Source organism: Canis lupus, chromosome 5 (genome assembly GCF_003254725.2).
Source record: "Canis lupus dingo isolate Sandy chromosome 5, ASM325472v2, whole genome shotgun sequence".
Taxonomy (NCBI): domain Eukaryota; kingdom Metazoa; phylum Chordata; class Mammalia; order Carnivora; family Canidae; genus Canis; species Canis lupus.
Window position 1 is genome coordinate 17,242,962 of NC_064247.1, and position 19,764 is coordinate 17,262,725.

Sequence of the window (19,764 nt, forward strand, 5' to 3'; positions counted from 1 at the left end):
TGGTCTATGGTTCTAAACCCCCTTCCTCAGAACCCTCTCCAAACTCCGTGGGTGGAGGGACACTTGGTTCAAGAGGTCAGGGCTCATAAAGCTGTGCATTCATCCCCTGCAGAGAGCTGTGGTTTACGAGTGAGGGTGGATATGTCAGCCAGGAAGGCAGAGCCAGAGTTGAAAGGAAGGGTGAGGACAGAGACGAAACCCACCGCCCCTTAGCCAAACCGGCGCAGGTGGTCCGGGCGGTCCGAGGTGAGTGGAGGGGAGTGCGCTCTTGGGTGATCCAGCCCCGCTAGGCATTCTCATTGACTTTTGGAGGAGGACAGAAGCCAAGACATGGGCTGGAGCTGTACAGTAGGTACTCAGAGAACACTGGGAAGAATTTTCAAAGAGCAAAGGACAGAGGATCAAGGAAAGCTCCTTCCCTGAGAGGGTTTGACAAAATGAAGCTCTACGGCTTCCTCCCCACTTTTATGTTTTGAAAGCTGCACAAACCATGCGCGCCTGGACATTCAAACAATAGCCTGAGTGTAGTGAATCATGGATGCTGAGCTGCAGAACTTCCTCCGTCCGACTCCTGCCCCAGAGGTAGCCACTGTGGGCACATGGGGTAGAGCCTTTCTCTGCCCTCAACTACATGTGTCTAGAGCTTACTATATGCCAGACACTGTGCTAATTTTTTCCATACATTATTTTATCTGAAATTGTATATCCCCCAACACACACATACAGATTTTTAAAGAAATATACCAAGTATATCATCTTGTGGCTTGCTGTTTTGCTGAATGTGTCTTAGGGATCTTTCATAGTAGGTCAATTTTTCCACTTCACTCTTTTTAATGGACCTGCAGGATCCCACAGTATGTCTGTGCCACGGATGATTTCATGACTCCCCCATTCATGGATGTTTAGGAGCTGTCCTTTAATTTTTTTTTTTTTTTTTATAAACAATGCCGAACTGAACATCCTTATGCACTTGACTTTTTGCAGAGGAGATAAGGGTTTTGTAATGAAATCCTTTGAATGAAGCTCTGGATCAAAGAGCAGGGGCGTTTCTTAGCTTGTGAGATCCTGGTGCTGTTTGCCTTGAGCCTAGATGTTTGGGTTCGTCTGGAGGTTTAGTCCTGCCTGAATTAGGAGGGGTAGAAATTGGCTGAGCCCTGGCCCTTCTGTACTGGCCTTCGGTTAGATGACCCATGGGTGAAAAGCAACAGGGAGGGAGGCAAAGGGAGCTCATGGCCACCACCAGAGCAGTCAAAGGGAGCTCCAGCCAAGGGACCTGGAGGTGGCACTGGCACTCAAATCCTCAAAGCCCTACAAATCAAGGTCCATGGAGCCAAAAAGGAGGTGCTTTGCTGGAGGAGCTTTAGATAACTGCATTTGGAGGGCAACCGAAAGCCACAGGATAATCCACAATTAGTTTTGTCTTTGCTTGGAATTTATAAAATGATTAGATTTTCAAAAGAGATTGACCTACCCTTAGATGCTTGAATTTGATGGAGATTAAAAGGGTTTATTTGCATCCCCTGAGCACACCCCTGAAGTGGTAGTCCCATGCCATGCTGTGGAAGGGGGAGGGTTGTGGTGTTGACCAGCCCCACCTACCGTGCTGACCCACGTAGGTGCTGTGAGGGTGGAGACTTGTGTTTATGGCTCTATCTCTAGGTGCCTGGAACAGTCTAGCATCCACAGTGGGTGCTCACTGCATATTTATTGAACATATACAAAGACTCTGGGAGGCAATAGAAAGTAATTTAGAACTCAGACTCTTGTTTCAGGCAGAGACCTCACAGACTAGCCATGTGATTTTGAAGAGTTTTAGAGTTAATGTGTAAAGTTACATTGTCACACCTGTAAAACGGGAATAGTAGTATCTCCTTTTTTTAAAAAAAAATTATTTATTTATTTGAGAGAGAGAAAGAGAGAGAGAATGTGAGCAGGGGGAGAGGGAGAGGGAGAAGCAGACTCCCCACTGAGCAGAGACCCCGACGACATGACGTGGGGCTGGATCCCAGGACCCTGAGATCCCCACCTGAGCCCAAGGCAGACGCTTCACCAACTGAGCTACCAAGACGCTCCAGTAATATTTCCTCATACTACCAACCTTATAGAATTGTTTTATAAGAAAAATTATTAATACCTTCATTATTTTAATGACAACAAGCACCTTACTTTGCAGGTTTTCAGATTCTTTCTAGCCTCTCGCCCAGCTCATCTCATTTCACTTGAACATTGTAACTGTCCTAAAATGTTCCCCACATTAATCTTTCTTCTGTCCGTTGGGCACCATATTCAGTGTTGTGCTCTTTTGATGAGTAGGGGTAGTAAGCCATGGGCCGGGGGGTGGGGTGGGGTGGGGTGGGGTGAGGGAGCGCCCCCACCATCACCACCTGCTTTCTGCAGAAGGTCCTTTGTACCTCTTTGTACCTTCCACCCTGCTCCCTCATGAGCCCCCTTAGCTCTGATTTCAGGCTGCCTAGAGCCTTCTTTGGGGTGAACTTCTGCTGTTGAGTCTGTCTCTTCCTTGGTCAGCCCAGATTCTGCTCCTGTTTTCATCACTGGGCACGTAGAGACCCTGGTTGGCATTGATCAATCCAAGGACTCCGTGAGTGGGATGGGATGACACCTCCAAATTCATTCCAGAAACTGTGTCCGCCACCGGGCTAGGAGGGTTTCCTTGTGGCCCGTCCTCTGAGGTGGAAACATGATAAGAAGGACAGGTCTCTAAGTGTCTAGGTCGCAAAGCCAAGGTTGCACAGCTAGGTGGTGTCAGAGCCAAGGGTGTGACCAGCAGGTGTGGGGTGGGGCGGGGGGGGGGGGGGAGACCGGCGGGTTGCCCCCTGCCAGTCTGCTTGCCAGGCACCCCCTCTTTCAGCTGTGGCTGTCTTACTTTGGCAGCCCATCATCCAGAGCCATGCATGGTCCTGGAAGAAGAGAGGCTGAAATCTTATATAATTACCCAAATCATGGTGCCTAAATGGTCTCTGATTACAGCACTAAAGCCCCTTTCTGCAGTACAGCCCCGGTTCTCCTGAATAGAGCTGTGGCCACTTTGTGCAGGATTTTTTTCTTTTAAAGTGAAAGAGATGGCTTATCCGCATGCAAAGTAGGTCAGAACCTTAGCAAAGATCTTTTCAAACACTTGGCTTTTTTGAAGTCCTGCTACGAAACTCCTTTTGTTTCTCCTGCCTTTGCCTCTTTCCTCCCACCCTGCTCCTTTTTCCAAAAGGCTCAACGACATCAAATGGCTCTAGCGGGCAGCGACAGCCAGCGCTGCACACGATAAGCTCAATTATAAATAATGCCCGGCTGGCCCAGCTGGGCCGAGAGTGCCCACCGCAGCCAGGCTGCCTCGGTCCAGCGCCTCCCACACCCGGCCACCCTTACGGCATCACGGGCTCCTGGCCGATCTGCCAGAAAAATGTGTGCCCTTGTCCTTGGTCCCACCAGCTCAGGCGAGGCGTGGGTGGACTGGGATTGCACCCAGGCCCGGGGGCCATTGGCTTGAGTTTGTGGCGCTCATTATTAGTCCAAACTTGCAAAAAAAGGGTTTTGCTCCAGCGGGAAATTAATTCAGCCGGAACGGTGTGGTGCTTTGCCGAACGGCCTGCAATCTCGGGGGTTATTTCTCTCCCATTTGCTCTTGCTTTTCCAGTCCCCCAGTCCCACCCTCACCAACTGTAGGCAGAGATCGACAAGAGTCGCATGGGCATTAAGGATGCTTTTCAGGGGCACCTGGGTGGCTCAGTGGTTGAGCGCCTGCCTTCGGCTCAGGGCGTGATCCTGGGGTCCTGGCATCGAGTCCTGCATTGGGCTCCCCACAGGGAGCCTGCTTCTCCCTCTGCTAATGTCTCTGCCTCTCTCTGTGTGTCTCTCATGGATAAATAAATAAAATCCTTTTTTTTTTTTTAAAAAAAAAAGGATGCTTTTCATCAGGATGCTGTTTACCAAGGTGGCCACGCCCAGCACCACCTGAGAGCCTCACCCTACTCTGATGAGCACTGTTGGCTCCATTTCACGGGGAATAAAGCCAGGCTTCCAGAGCTGAGTGAGATGCCTGCTGGCCCTGGAAATTGCAGGGAGTGATGGCTCAGGGGCTGGAACCCATCTGTGCTGACTCCAGGGTCCTTTTCTTCAAACCGCAATAACTTCGAAAAGAAACAGAGATGTGTGTGTGTGTGCGTGTGTGCAAGATAAGAAGAGACTAGTGAGCAAGATGAATTTGCTCCTTGCACGTGGTGATGGCACCATTGAGAGTTCAGTGGGATTTCCAACCGAGGAGCATCTCCCGCACCTATGTCCTGTCTTCTCGGGACCTGGCAGGAGAGGATCCCCACTCTGGCTATCCCTGTCTCCTCTCTCCTGTCTGAGTCTGGATTCAAGGCGGAAGTTATTTTCTAGGCGGGCTGGCATCTTCAGAGGAACTTAGAAGGGGCACAGGGGCACTGCTGGAGGCACAGCAGGGGAAGGCTGGGGGGCAGGCTTAGGGATGTTTCTGTCGTTCAGTGTGTAGTTACTTAGGACCTACCATCTGCCGGGATGCTTCTAGGTGCTGGGAACAAAGCAGACAAACCCCCAGCTGCGGTGGAATGTGCACTCCAGGGAGGGACACAGACAGTACACTATGTGAATGAGTGACTAAGAGGTGGTCATAAAAGCTAAGAGGAAGTAAAGCACGGAAGGGGGCAGGGAGTGTTGGAGTGGCTGCAGTTTTAGGTAGGGGAACCAAGAAGGCTCACTGAGAATGTAATGCTGAAATGCAGGCCCAAGGGATCGAGCCATGAAGACATCTGAGGAAAGTGCTCTGCCTAGAGGAAATAGCAGGTGCAAAGGCCCTGAGGCCCACAGGCACTGATGTGTTTGAGGAGTACAAAGGAGATGCTGCAGCTAGATCAGAGCAAGTAAGAGGCAAGGTGCCAAGGGATTTCAGAAAGCTAATGGGTTGGAGGGGTGTGTGTGCAGACCCCATAGGGCTTTGAAGAGTGCTCCTCTTCCCTAGTCTCCCAGTTTACTGCTCTTTGCTCAGGAGCCAGGAGGGACTGGGCCAGACTAGAGGGGAAGTTGGGTCCCTTTTTCCTCCAGGAGAAGGCAGAGGAAGCGGAAGGGAGTTCAGATTGGACTGGGAGACTTGGCCCACTGTGTGTTCCTGGGGCTTCGGGAGTGACAGCAGTGCTGGTTTGCCGCTCCAAGGATTCTGGCCATTTGGGGGCTGGATAGCCCCAGGCTGGGCCCCATCCCTTCCTAGATGTTGAAGCGCACGTACGTCTGAGTGCAGCCCTTCTCTTCATTTTCTCACCCTTCGGGGTGTCCGGCTTCCATCCTTCCTGTGGGCTAATGGCTGTGAGATGAGGTATTGCACACAGCACAGACGCCAGCAGTGTGGGCAGGTCTGAAGATGCTGGAGTTCTCACCTCTCCCGCCTGCTCCCCCTTGGTGCCGCCTCTCCCCCACCCCTCTTCTCACCCCTTTGCAGAGGAGAACGACAATGCATGTGTGAAGATTGCTTGCTGGCTGGAGACGCTCCCAGTCTCCTCCCTTCCTTGCTTGGAAGCAACCATCTTGCTTCCCACATCCTGCCCCCAGCCCTGTTTCAGGGTCCCCGGCACCCCCATCCCCTCTCTCCTGTTTCCTTCTCCACCATTCAGAGGCTATCCTGGCCCTTTTATATGCAGTCAGGATTCCCTGGGCTGCTAAGTGGGGGCTAGCTGCACGTGGAGGCTTAATCCATGAGGCACCTGTTGAGTGTGGACGCTGTTGCAAGCCTCCTGGTCAACCCAATTTGCGTTATTTACCCCAGGATAAGGGAGCCAGGTCTTGGAGCCAGGTCTTGGAGACAATTATAAAGGTTGTTTGCATTTCAGAACTCCAAGTCAGTGAGCCCGAAGGTATGTATCAACTTACATTCATACACATGGCTCTGAGCTTGTGTCTTCACTTGGGTAGGAGAAGGTGAATAACCCTGGGTTTCCTATTGGTCTCTCCATCCCCCTTTCTCTCCAATGACCATCCTGTCGTTGACCTTTGGGCCCAGACTTCTCACTCCTTCTCCTAGGTGGAGGTCAGCCACCATAGAAGGGTAGGCTTAGCGGCTTCTTTCCAGGACAGGGTGGGGTTTGTTTGTCTGTGTAAATTGCCTCTTCTTTTTGAGAGAGAACAAGAAGAAGAGAGAAAATGAAACACTTTTGCCACCTCCTCGTTAGCTTGGAGTCCCAGGTGAGCTAGGGAACTCACAGCTCCTTTTGTGTGGCTGGCGGCCTGGAGCGTCTCCATGGTGATGCCTTGAAGCTTCTCAGAGCTGGAGACCAGCCTCTCTCAGCAGCATCCCCGAGCTGCCAGCCTCAGGGATAGGCAGGGAAGAGGGGCCCGTGGGATCAACGGAGGCCTGGGTGGGGCTGGTCTGGGTGCTGGCCGTGGATTCTTGGCCCTCTGCTTCCTCAAGGTCGGCCACAGCTTAGAACCTGGGACCCAATGTAAGAACACACCCGTGGTGTGTGATGTTTGTGGGCTTCTAGAACCTGGTTTCATGCTCCCTATCCAGGTTTGTCTCCTCCTGAGGGTCCTCTACACAGAGCTGCTATTCCAGCTTGGCCTGGTCTCTTCACTCCCCACTAAAAGAGCATTTACTTCCGCTTCTGTGCATTTCCTTCAGCTGTGCCTCTCTTGTTTGGGACCCTTCCCTTCCTTAGTATTTCTCTGAGTTGGTTCCAAAGCCACCTTCTCTGAGAAGCCTTCGTTCATTCATTCATTGATTCATTCATTCAGAGAAACCTTCTTTGATTAAGACCTGAGCCCTTGGGGCTTTCCCTCTCTTCTAAATCTAGACACCCACTGCCTCTCTGGGCTGGTTTTCTCTTGGGAACACATAACAGCTTGTGTTAGTGATTGACTTGCGTGTGAGGGGCAGGTGGCACAGTGGGGAAGGCACGGGCCCAGCGTCTGTCGTTCCTGGACTTGAATCATGGCTCTGCCAGGTACTAATTTGCTCTCATAGAATGTGTGTCACTTATTAGTCGTCTCACAGAACTGGCAAGCAACCTGTGAGCCTCAGTTTCTCCACCTGCAAAATGGAAATCCCAGCAATTTCCTGCAAACTTGTGGGGATTAAATAAATTATTGTAGGGCCACCTGGGTGGCTCAGTTGGTTAAGCGTCTGACTTGATTTCAGCTCAGGTCTTGATGTCAGGGTGGCAAGATCGAGCCCTGGGTCGGGCTCCATGCTCAGTGGGGAGTCTGCTTGTCTCTCCCCCTCTGCTCCTCCCCCTACTCATGCTCTCTCTCTCTCTCTCAAATAAATTAAATTAAATTAAATTAAAAAATAAATCATTGGACAATAATTTTACTTACATGAAGGTAAAAGTGCTGTTACAGGGTCTGGTGAGCAGCAGGCATGGCCCCTGCCCACTGCCTCCTTCTCCAACCGCTGACTTTGGTGCTACTCTTTATGTCCCCAGCACCCTGGATTTTCCCTTGCAGTCCTCTGCACATGCATATTATTCATGATTGACTTGTGGTGCTGATTCACTTGATGTTTCTTTTGGGGGGCTTGCTTGTCCATCACTGCCTCCCTGTGCTCGACACAGAAGCTGGATGGGGAGGTGCTCAAGGAACATTTGCCGACTGGCCATCTGAACATAGATTAGGGCCCCTCTGCGACTAGACTGTTTGTTTCTAGAATGCAGACTCTGTTTTTTACTGCTTTGGATCTCCACGGAAACTTGAATATAGTAGGCGTTTTGTAAGTGGCTCATTAGAGAACAGTCTTTGGCTGAACATTTTGCCATTTAGGAGAGAGTGGCCACAGAAAGACTCTCCTGGGTGATTCTAGGAACTGAATGAAGGGTGGCCCCCTCCTATAGAATGGCTTTGCGGGGAGACCTATGGTTTGGAGGCAGAGGGGTAGACCAAACAAATCCCTTGGTGTCTCTTCTAATCCTGCAGTTTGAGGTCCATAGAAGCCGGAAGCACTTTGTTCCAGAATACATTCGTCAACTCCAGAGAGACCACACCCTTGGGGCCGGATGGAGAAGATGGGACCGTGTTCTCTTGGAGAGCCCGGCTAGTAGGCCGATTGGCTAGAGTTGATTCCCATGAGCATTGCTGAAGTTGGGACAAACTCAATTTTAAGTTAAGTGGAAATATTTTTATTTGAGTTAATGTACATTGAATCTGGTAAACACACAGAGTATATTACTACGCACTCTGGAAATGTGCAGTCCGATCAGCAAACAGATTAGTTTTAAGTGAAAAGACACTGGCAGGCGCTTAAATTCATTGACTTGTTGAGAACGTCTAGATTTGGATACAAATGCACTGGAACGCTACATCAGTTTGGTGTCTCAGCCCATCCGCACGGAGAAGCTATTGATTTTAGTTGATATGCATTGATTCCCAGAAAACAGGACGGCTTTTGAAAATGAACTTCCAGTAATTTCAGGGAGAAGCTGGCGCGTTTGTCTCCACGCGAGGCTGACTTGTTTTGTTAAACGTGTCTCTACGCCTCGAAGGAACAGAGCAGCAGACAAATATCTTCGTATGAATTAAAATGCATTGATTCTTGGAGGGAAATGATGGTCTCTGTTAAAAGCTTTTTTGGAGATGTTAGCACCCCTTCCTCCCTGCCTTCTGCTCTCCCCCAAAACGGTGGCAGTTTTCAGAGCCCATCTGAAGTTGGAGGTGGTGGCGGGTGGGTGGGGTGGGGAAAGGAGGAGGGACGCGTGGCACTGCCAATCCCCTGCAGGGATTGTGCGAGCAGGAAGCTGCTTCTCTCCGGGGAAAGGAACATTGCAGGGGTTCAATGTTGTCCATCTCCTAACCAGCCAGAGACAGATGCCCAGGTAGAAGCTGAGGGGAGGGGAGACCAAGGTTCCACTGATAAGGAAAACCATAAGAAGATGAAGGGCTTGGGGGCCAAGGATGGGTTGCAGAAATGAGGGTGCCTATGCCGTTTCAGTCTCTAGGTCAACGGCCTCTTGGTGTCGAAGGGGAAATGAGTGGAAGATAATCACCAAAACGATGCAGGAGGGAGTTATCTTACTTTCTTACCTTCTGAATGAGCTGGACATGAACCAGAGGTGTAATTTAGGCATTTCTCACCCTCATTAATGAATAGCTCCCATGGGGTGTGCAGACAGCAGGGCTAGAAAAATGATTCCAGGAGCCAGGAAGGAAGCAATTGGCCCGGAACTTATTTTTCATGTGCTGAGACTCCCTGGATCTTTCTGGATCAGAGCCACTTGGGACAAGTTTGAGGGTTGATCATGGACTTAACTCCTCATTAGCCATTCCTAGCTCCTTCTCAGTTGCCCGATACACCCTGGGTGGGGGATTAAATCCATCAGGGGGTGTTTGTTGGCAAAGGGTGGGCTAGAAAGTGCTGACCAGTTGCCCAGGTAGCGCTACCCATGGGAGCTAAACGTTCTCCAAGGGTGACAGAAGGGAAGATTGCTAAGAAAGACCTTGGAGGGATGGTCATCTATGAAGCCACCTATTTTCACCTCTGGCTGCAGCTATTATAAATCAAGAGTCACATCTATTTACCCCGGACAGTAGATTCTCTCCCCCTCACTTTCTTCTACTTCTCTTCACTCTCTTCCAGTTGTCCCTACTCTGCTTTGGCAAGGGGATTGCCTAGCCTTAGAAAGAAAGGATCAAAGCACTGGAAGGGATTTTATGAATCCTTCATCCAACCCTCATCTGACGCTTTATCCTGTGCCTCTGTAATACCTTTGCAAATATAGTGTTGGCTTGAATGCTCTGACCATGGACTGCACATCATCTCCCATGTGTCTTTTTCAAATCGTTCTAGTCAGTTCCAAGATCCCCCTGCCCCTAGCCCACCAAATTAACACCAAACCTAAATGAGCCTCAACCTGGTGTCTTTGGTTCCGTCCTCTGGGGTAGCACACAGGCAGTCATATTCTTCTCCCACATGGATTTCTTTAGACATTTCAGGATAGTTACAATGTCCCCACTGAGGCCTCTTTTCTCCAGGCAAAACACCCTAAGTTTTTCAGCTGTTTTTAATATGGCATGGTTTCAGGTCCTTCCACCATTTTTAGGGTCAGCTGCATAATTTGTGTGAGTCCCCAGTGCAAATTGAAAATTCAGGGCCCTGAGTTTGAAATTATTAGAAATTTCAAGATGACATGAGGACCCTTCTGAGTGACTATAAAGATTGCACACCCATAAGGCAGCCTTGACCATAGGAGACCTCTTTTTCTGGATTTCAGTCTGCAGTGTCCTTCTAAGTGATGTTGCAGGGTTAGTCTGTCCAGAAACAGAGTGACAGTCACTTTTTTTTTTTCCTGGATATATCCATTAGCGTTAGCAAAGCACTTGACGATCACATTAACTTTACTGGCAATCAGAGCATACAGGTGAGTCATACTCAGCAAATGTCTGCTCTAAAGTCTGGGTTTGATTCATATCTACCATGGCCAAGTCACCTCTCTCATTTTTGTGCAGTTGGAAGAATCCATACTGGTGAACTTTGCTTTGCCTGTTAAAATCCATCCCAGAGCTTAACCACATTATTATTTTTAGATCATTTTTCATTCTTCAACCTACAGAGAAACACTTACCAAGTTCCCACTGTGTGCTAAGACAGTCATAGGTGTTAGGATACACCTCTGAATAAAGCCTGACCTTGACCTTAAGGAGCTTTAGTTTAGAAAAGATATTTAAACAATAATTACATGAAAATGTACTAATTCCTACAATAGGATCATACTATGGGAGTGGAAAAGATGGGAAGTCTTCTTTTTCAAAGAAGTAGCATTTGAGATAGCTCTTGAAGGATGAGCAGAGGTTTGGCACATGGGAAAGGGAGAGGGGGGAAGCCCAGCTTTATTGCCTGGTTTCCTCCCCAGAAACTCCTGCCTCATTTGTTTTGGCCATTCTTCTAGGGCAGCACCAAGGAACTTGGCCCATGTGGTTCCTCACAGATACCCACAGCCTGTTCCATCTCTGAGGCCTTTCAGGCAGACCCTGTGCCTTGATGAGAAGACATTGCTGAAGTTTTTGCTGCAGTTTTAATTTCTTGACATCATCTGGGTGCGTTGGGAAAAATGAGATCTAATAATGAATGATTACAACTCTCAAGTTAAGTCTAGTTGGTTGACTAATCAATTTGGTTAAGTGAAAATCCATAGCAAATGAGTCGACCGCAGTATGACATTTCTCCATCCAATTTAAATTAAAATCACCAACCATAATAATTTCACAATTACTCAGGGAGGGCACACTGGAGACTTGACCCCCGGAGCAGAGAAATTGCAAATGCCGCAGAGGATGGGCTAAGAGTGGGGTGATGAGGAAGTCACTTGAGCTGAACTCTGCTTGAACTGCTCAGCCTCGTCAGCTCGTGGGGGTGGTGGGGCCACAAGAGATGCTGAGCAGCAGTTTTATATTCTTGGGTGCAGTCCTGCATCTCCTCCCCTGGGGAGACAGGAGTTTCTAGCTTCCTGGCAAGAAAGCCCACAGATAGCTCCCCCAACAGGAGAACAGAGAGTCTCTTTTCTCCAGTCACAGGATGAGGAAAGAGATGAATGTTATCTTGGCATGTTAAATCCCCAATTTAGACTATAAATTCCTGGACAGTGGATGCCATGTCTGTTTATCTTGAGTGAAGAGTGTTAAGTGGGTGTAATAGGCAATTAATAGGTTTTTGATAATGAGGATGACAGAGCAAAGGAAAGGATTAGATTTTATCTAATGTGATAAATGTTTATTTGCTGAATGTCCCCCTTATGCCAGGAGCGGTATTAGGCACCATGGAGTGAGAAATGGCTTAAACATATAGCACTGCCTTCCAGGAGCTCATAGCCTCTTGTGTAGCCTGAGAGATAAACACTTAATATGAATACAAGGCCAAATGTCATTAACGTTCAGTAAGGAACTTGAAAGATAAGAATGTTTTAGATCAGGGAATCTCATGCAAACATTTTGTCTGCCAGTTCCCTCATCTGTAAAAGGCATTTACTAGCTCACACAGTGGTCAGATGAAGGAGGTGGCTGGTACATGCTGCTGGTCCCTCAGCCATTTTTCTCTCCTTCTACAGCAATAAAACACCCAAATGTCTGCGTGGAATCTCGACTACATTTCCCAGGCTCCCTTGTGTGTGTGGTCACATGACTGAGGTCAAGGCAGTGGAATACAAGTACATGCAGCTTCTAGGAAGTGCCCTTAAAGGGAGGGGTCAGGTCCTCATCTTCTCTCTGCTTCCTGCTTCCTTCCTTTGGGCAGGAATTCAGGCTGAGTGCCTGGAGCTGGAACAGTAGTTGTCTCGGAACATAAAGTGACTCACTTCCAAAAGTGGAGGCCATGCAGGCAGAGCAACAAGATAGAAGGAGCCTGGGTTCTGAACACTGTGGTGTGCATACTAGGTCTCAATGCTGAACTTGGAAGTGAAAATAAACATGTCTTACTTAAACCACTTTTATTTTGGGTTAACTGTCACTCGAGGCTGAGTCCGATTCTAATTAACTCAGGTGAATTGTCGCATATAAGGGACTTAGAAGGCTGCTTAGCATATAATAAAGACTCAAGAACTGGTGGCTCATACTAGTATTTTTGGTCCTTATTCTAAAGGAGACAGAAGACAAAGACTGCCCACTGAGCTGCAGGACACCTGCCTTATTTCTCCATAGGGATTCTTGGCTGAGACCCTCACCCTTCTGCATCATGGTCAAGGGCCAGCTCTGCAGCCCCTCCTCTTCCCACAGTCCACTCTTCCTATACTCTCAGCTTACCACCCCCACCCCCGGCTTAAATCCTGCTGTCACCAGCTCAGCCATTACTTACAGAAAGAAGCAGCAGCAGCCTAAGGAGAAGTATGGGCAGAGAGTCAGGTCCTATGGATCAATTTGTAATTTTTCTTGTGGCGGCAAGAGGAGCATGAGCGATGTATGCACTAAATCCCCAGCATGGCAGCAGCATGGCAGCATGTCTTGGCTTGAATTATTTATCTTTGCGTGGGACTGGGGCTTTGGAAGGAGGGGGAGCACTGGCTGGATAGAAGTGCTCCTTCAGCTTAGGCCATTATGGGAAATGGGGGCAGTGGCAGCTGGCGATGATGTTGGTCCTGGACACCTTGCTATAGGAGATGGTAGAGCAGTTGCCTGTGTAGGTGGGCCAAGGTGCTTTCAGTTTCTGGGCAAACAAGAATTGGAAAGTCACCCCTTTGCATTGCTGGGAACCATGGCAGAAAAATGATGAAGTTATTAGCTTTGAAGTAACAACTGGCTCTTTGCCTGTTGTTGAGTATATACATTGAGAAAGTGCAAGTACATATTCCATTCGCTAGAAGGGAATGTGGGGGCTCTCCTGGCTCTGTGTGGGTTACTGTCTGGTTACTAGAAGGAGTGTCACTTACCTGAAGGTATGAGTTTGATAGACTTACTATTGCTCACCAATACTTCCAAATCTCTTTCTTTTCCTGTTTACATGGAAGAATTTGTTGCCAGAAATGATGTGTGAGCGTTTAGGAGTTGGCAAGAATTTTTCTCCATGTTTTTTTCTCTCTCTCTCTTTAGAAAATACTATGGTGGTGATATCACAACCTGGTGGAACCTACAGTGGCCTGGGTCCCTGAATGATGGTATGGAGCAGAGCCCCAGGCCCTACAGCATTGAGTATGGAGATGAATGAGAAATAAATTGGTTGTTTTAAGTGACTGAGATTTTGGAATTCATGGTAGTTGCAACACAGTCTAATTGATCTCGATGAGTGTTGCCAAAATCAAAGGAGTGGATGAGTTCTTTAAATTTTAGCAGAAGGCCAAAGTTAGCAAACTAGGAATTGGAGCCTGGATGGGTCACTGGATCTTTGTACATGTGGCTGGATCCAAGAAAAGGCCAATTACAAATGCTCATACATAGAACTAGGGATGGGTGAGGCAAGAACAGCGCCAGTAATGTCAGGGTAGGGGCGTCTGGGTGGCTCAGTGAGTTAAGCATCTGCCTTGGGCTCAAGTCCTGATCTTGGGGTCCTAGAATTGAGCCCTACATTGGACTCCCTGATTAGTGGGGAGTCTGCTTCTTCCTCTCCTTCTGCTCCTCCCCCCAGCCCTTTCTCTCTCTCTCAAATCAATAAATAAAATCTTTTTAAAAAATAGTGCAGGTTCAGTTGATGGGACCTGAGAATGTACCTGGGGCAGATGCCAGTGCCACTTCTCACATTTTGCTGCAATACAAGTTATAGAGGGCAGATAGATCTTTTTTTTTTTTAATTTTCTCAAAGATTTTATTTATTCATGAGAGACACACACACACACAGAGGCACAGACACAGGCAGAGGGAGAAGCAGGCTCCATGCAGGGAGCCCAACGTGGGACTCGATCCTGGGTCTCCATAATCACACCCTGGGCTGAAGGCAGTGCTAAACCGCTGAGCCACCTGGGCTGCCCTAGGGCAGATCTTTGAACCAGAGATCAATTCCAGAACCTTCCCCAGACCTCATGGACTGAATTGTGTCCTCTCCTTTCCCCAAATTCATATGTTGAAGTCCTAACCCCCAATGTGACTGTATTTGGAGATAGGACCTTTAGGGAATTAATGTTAAATGACATCATAAGGGTGGAGCCCTAATCCAGTAAGACAGATGTCCTTAGAAGAAGGGGAAGAGAGATCAGAAATCTCTTTCTGGGTGCATACAGAGAAAAGCTGTGTGAGGATGCAGTGAGAAGGGCAGCCATCTGAAAGCCAGGAAGAGAGATCTCCCCAGAAACCAACCCTTGTGGCACCTTGATCTTGGGCTTCCAGCATCCAGAATGGTAAGAAAACAAATTTCTGTTTCTTAACCACCCAGGCTGTGGTATTTTGTAAGGTGGCCTGAGCTATTACAGACCTGGACCTAGGACTTGTTACCTGATGCCTTCTTCTCCGGGGGTTTCCTGGGGGGGAACTTTCTGTTTAGAGTCAGATATTTTGAGGTGGAGAGGAAAGAGAGGAGAGGGGAATGATGCATGTATGAACACCTCCTTGCCCTTCTAACAACATGCTTTTTTCCATGTATTATACTGGACTTCAATTGTAGCCCTGGAAAATAGGGATAATTATCCTAGGTTTACTGATTTTATTCATTTGCTCAGCAACAATTTCGAAGCATCTACTATGTGTTGGGGTATGATGCTGAGTTTGGGGGTGCAGAGTTGAAGAGGCAACAGCTCCTGCTTTCAAGTGGCTGCATGAATTGAGGCCTCCAGGATAAGCTCCAAGTTCAGTGAGAAGAGGCTAGTGAGGACTCGGTCCTGGATTTTAGCTTTGTACCTGGGCTCTTGGAAAAGAGAAGCAAAGCAGAGAATTCTCTGTAAGAGATGCTGGTGGAGCCTTGCATCCCAGGAAAGCCTGTCTCTTCTTTGTCCCCAGGAAGCTGAGGGTCAGCATCACGCTTAGGCAGCTTGTCCAGTTATAGGTGACCTGCATCCCAGCCAGTCCCCACCTTCTTCGTTGCTGGCAGAACCTTTACTTTGTCTAGATCTCTTGCACCCACGCACTTCAGGGAAAGCTGGCTTCTCCCAGTCCCGAGGGTGAATCCTGTAGGCAGCCAGGCAATCAACACACTTGATCTATTCTTCTTGCAATTCTAACTAGTGAAATATGATAGAGCCTGCAGGGATTCTTGGATTTCTCACCCTAAAATGAACACAAAAGGGGGACATTCTGGTTTTCTTGAGAGGTATTACTGTGTGAGTGCATGATGCTGGGAGCTGCTGCAGCCACTTTATGACCATGAGGAGACAGGCCAAAGAACAATTGCTAACAGTCTAAGCACGGCGGAGCAGAGGGAGGGAAAGAACTGGTTCTTAATCTTGATCAACTGAAATAACGGGGCTTCTTGTTAGATCAGATAATAAAAATCATCTCACTGTTTAAGCTCTCTTGGGTTGGGCATCCTATTACTTGCAGCCAACAGCTGCCTAACATATATAGGCAGAAACAATCAACCAGCATATGTGCACTGAGGTCCCCCGATTCAGTGTGTGGCTTTGGGCAGGTCTTGTGACCTCTCTGGGCCCCAGTTTTCTCCTCTGTAAAATCAGGGTCTTTCCAGATCTACCTCTTCAAATTACGCATTGTGCTCAGCCCTGGGATATGTACCCTGGGTGGGGGGTTGCGGGGAGGTGCAAAGAAGGATAAGAAGTGCTAATTGGAATCAGAGAGAAAGCCATCTCTGATGTGGCTGATGGGGGGAAGAGGGAGGGGAGGGGGGTCTCTCTCTTCACTTACTGAAGGAAGGAATATGTGTGTGAGAGGACCCATGGACTGCCTGCTAAGGAAGGTGCCTGGGTTACACATCGTCCCTTCAGCCATTCCGGGATCCCTCATCTAATTTTGCTCTGATCAGTGTCAGCCTGCCACATGGTTTGCTCACAGCCCTTCATGCCTGGCACCTCTCCCTTGGCTGGAGCAGCTCTTCCTGCAGGGGAGTGGGGTGGGGCAGATCTTGCTGGAGTTTGCTAAAGTCAGAGAGGAGAGGGTATGGGAGTCGGTGATAGGCCCAGTGTACCGCCCAGTCTCGGAGCCACCTGAATCAGAACTGCCGGGATCCCTGGGGAAAGCAGATGCAACTTCTACCCAACACCCGATCGGCTCTGCTCTGGACCTTCTGTGCATTACTGCTCCTTGTCATCTTCACACTGATGCTGGAAGCTGAGTGCTTCTAGTGGAACAAGAAAGCAAGGCTCAGCCAGGTGAGATGTCCAGGTGATGGAGCCTGGGACCCAAGCTCAGATTTGTCTGATGATATCAGGAAACAGGAAAGCAAGGCTTCATAGATTCATGGAAATCAAGGCTCAGCCAGGTGAGATGAAGAACAGGAAAGCAAGGCTCAGCCAGGTGAGATGTCCAGGTGATGGAGCCTGGGACCCAAGCTCAGATTTGTCTGATGATATTGGGTCTCTGGGGCCAACTTATTCTTTAGCTTGCTTGCCTGCCCAGTCCCATGCTTGAGAGGCCCCAGAACCCCTAGACTCCCATGGCTCTGCAGGGGCGCTTTTCCCAGCAGGGAGTTTCTTCTTTCATGCCCTGCCTCCTTCTATGCGATCACATGTCTATGCTCTTCCAGGGTCAGCAACACAGCTATCTCGGCTTCTAGGTCTCTTATGTCGTGGGCCCTCCCCAGCTCCTCTCCTCCTCCTCCCCCAGGCCAAACAAAATAAAACCTAACAAACAAAATCTCTTTCCATTATACTTACGGGTCTTGATATTCATTTATTTTCACTCAATATTCATCAAGTATAATTGAGCACTTATTATGTGCAGGTATTGTTGAGTGCTAGAGATATCAAGAGTGCACCTAAATGGATATGATGCCAGCCTTCGCAGAGTTATGGTCAAGTGCACTTCTCATATCGAATCTCGCTCTCTTTCTCTATCTATACATATCAACCCCTCAGAGCTGTGCTGCTGGTGATATGAAACCAGGTTTTGGAGTGCTCAGGACAATGTCTACCATTAGTAGGTGCTGCGTGGAATAAATAGATTAATGAAATGGGGTAAAGGGTCATAAAGGGTAAGGTGAGCACAAGAGGCACATTTCGAGGAGGTCAGGCGGCCTGCCTTCTGTTGCTGCATCCTTAGAAGATGTTAAATTGTCTAATAAATGGTTTTCTAGCCCAGGGCCCTGGAGAGGGCAGCCGACGTGCCCTAAGGCCTGAGGCCGGCGCCCAGCCCAAGCCCATGTTGGGAGGATGCATTATGAATGCAAGGTATAGGAAATAGAAATTATTAAACTCGCAGATAGGGACAGAAACGCCTTTGTGTGGCTGCAGAGTAGGGAAATCGTGCTAAAGCAATGCATTGCAAATCAGCCCACGCTCAGCAGAGAGGGGCTTTTATTCTCTGGGCCCCAAAGTTCCTTTGGCAGCTTTTGTGTGCAGCCGAGGAGGCCCTTCTGGGAGGAGAGAGAAACCAGTAATTTTGTGGCTGATTGGCAGACTGTCCAGAGCCAATAGAGATATTTGTTTTCTTGCTGAAGTGCTCACAAACCCAAATCTCTGCTCTTCAGCTCCCCTCTTTCTCTTCTGGTGATCCTCCCACTTCTTTTCCATTATGGAGAGAAGTGGAGCCAAGGCCATCTTCCCCGATTCACATGGCTCAGTGTGGACCCTGTGGGGATAGGGTCCTGTCAGGGAGACCCATGAGGACAGAGGACATTTACCCAGGGTCTCTGGACTTTTCTCCAGGTATCCAATTTGCTTTGGCACAATCTACATAGATTTACTGTGGCCACTTTGGTGCCTTTGGGAGCTTGATGCTTACACCTCCATGAATCCGTCCCATGTCCCTGAAATGTATTTTATTACTTTTCCCAATTGAAGGATGAGGATAAGTGCCTTGTCTAAGGTGACAGAGTTGTAAATCATGGCACTGGGATTTGAAGTTGGATTTCAAAGTCTGGGGTCTTGGGTTTCTTGAGCATTCCCAGTGACATCTCCCTCTGGTATTCATGGCACCACAGCTCTCTCTGGTAGCTGGGTACTCTTTTGCTGGGTTCTCCAACTGGTCAATCCTAAGTCACAGAGCCATCTTGAAATCAAAACAGAAGTGTCTGGTTTGGAAATTGAATGGACTTTTTAAAGTTTTTATTTAAATTCTAGTTAGTTAACATACAATGTAATATTAATTTCAGGTATACAATTAATATTAGTGATTCAACACTTCCATGGTGCTCATCAAAGCAAGTGCACTTCTTCATCCCCATCACCTATTTCCCCTCTCCCCTCTAGTGACCATACATTTGTTCCCTATAGTTAAGAGTCCGCTTCCTGGTTTGCCTCTCTCTCTCTCTTTTTCCCTTTGTTCATTTGTTTCTTAAATTCCACATAAGAGTGAGATCAGATGGTATTTGTCTTTCTCTGTCCGACTTGTTTCACTTAGCATAATACTCACTAGCTCTATCCATGTCATGTAAATGGCAAGATTTTGTTCTTTTTATGGCTGAGTAATATTCCATTGTGTGTGTGTGTGTGTGTGTGTGTGTACACCCCACATTTTCTTTATCCATTCATCAATCAATGGACATTTGGGCTGTTTCCATAATTTGACTATTGAAGATAATGCTGCTATAAACATCAGGGTGCATATATCCCTTTGAATAGTATTTTTGTATCCTTTGGGGTAAATACCTAGTAGTGCAATTGCTGGGTGGTAGCTCTATTTTCGACTTTCTGAGGACTCTTCTTACTGTCTTCCAGAGCGGTGGCACCAGTTTGCATTCCCAGTGGTGCATGAGTGCCCCCTTTCTCTCCATGTCCTCGCCGACACTTGTTGTTTCTTGCGTTGTTGATTTTAGCCATTCTGACAGGTGTGAGGTGATATCCCTTGGTTTTTATTTGTGGTTTGATTTGTAGGAAACCAAGTGGGCCTTTGTGACTATGTGATTTATTCCCTTTCCCTACTGCACCCATTTTACAGATCATGAAGCTTATGTCCAGAGAATTTAGGGACTGGCCCAGGGCCACAGTAACCCTAATGGCAGGCTGAGGACAAGAACCTGTACCTTTATTTCCCATCCAGTGTCCTATCTACTTCATCTGCAGTATCAATGAGGACTAGGTTTGGTTGTGAGTGACAGATACCCCGAAAGCAGTGACCTCACTCCCTGATGTAAAAGAAATCAGAAACAAGCAAATCAGACATAAAAGCAATGAGAAGGCATGGCAGCTCCATAGCGTTAAGGACCAAGACTCTATCTTGCCACTTTGCTGTGTGTGGCTTCCTTCCCAAGGGCACCTCCTGGTCCTAGAGGGCTCCTGGAGCTCCAGCCAT

General features: G+C 48.2%; 1 long non-coding RNA gene across 2 annotated transcripts in view; it reads left to right on the forward strand.

Moving 5' to 3' along the window:
- LOC112671290 (uncharacterized) overlaps window positions 1-19,764 on the forward strand; it is a 184,243-nt gene that overhangs the window by 135,696 nt on the left and 28,783 nt on the right. The window lies entirely within an intron of this gene.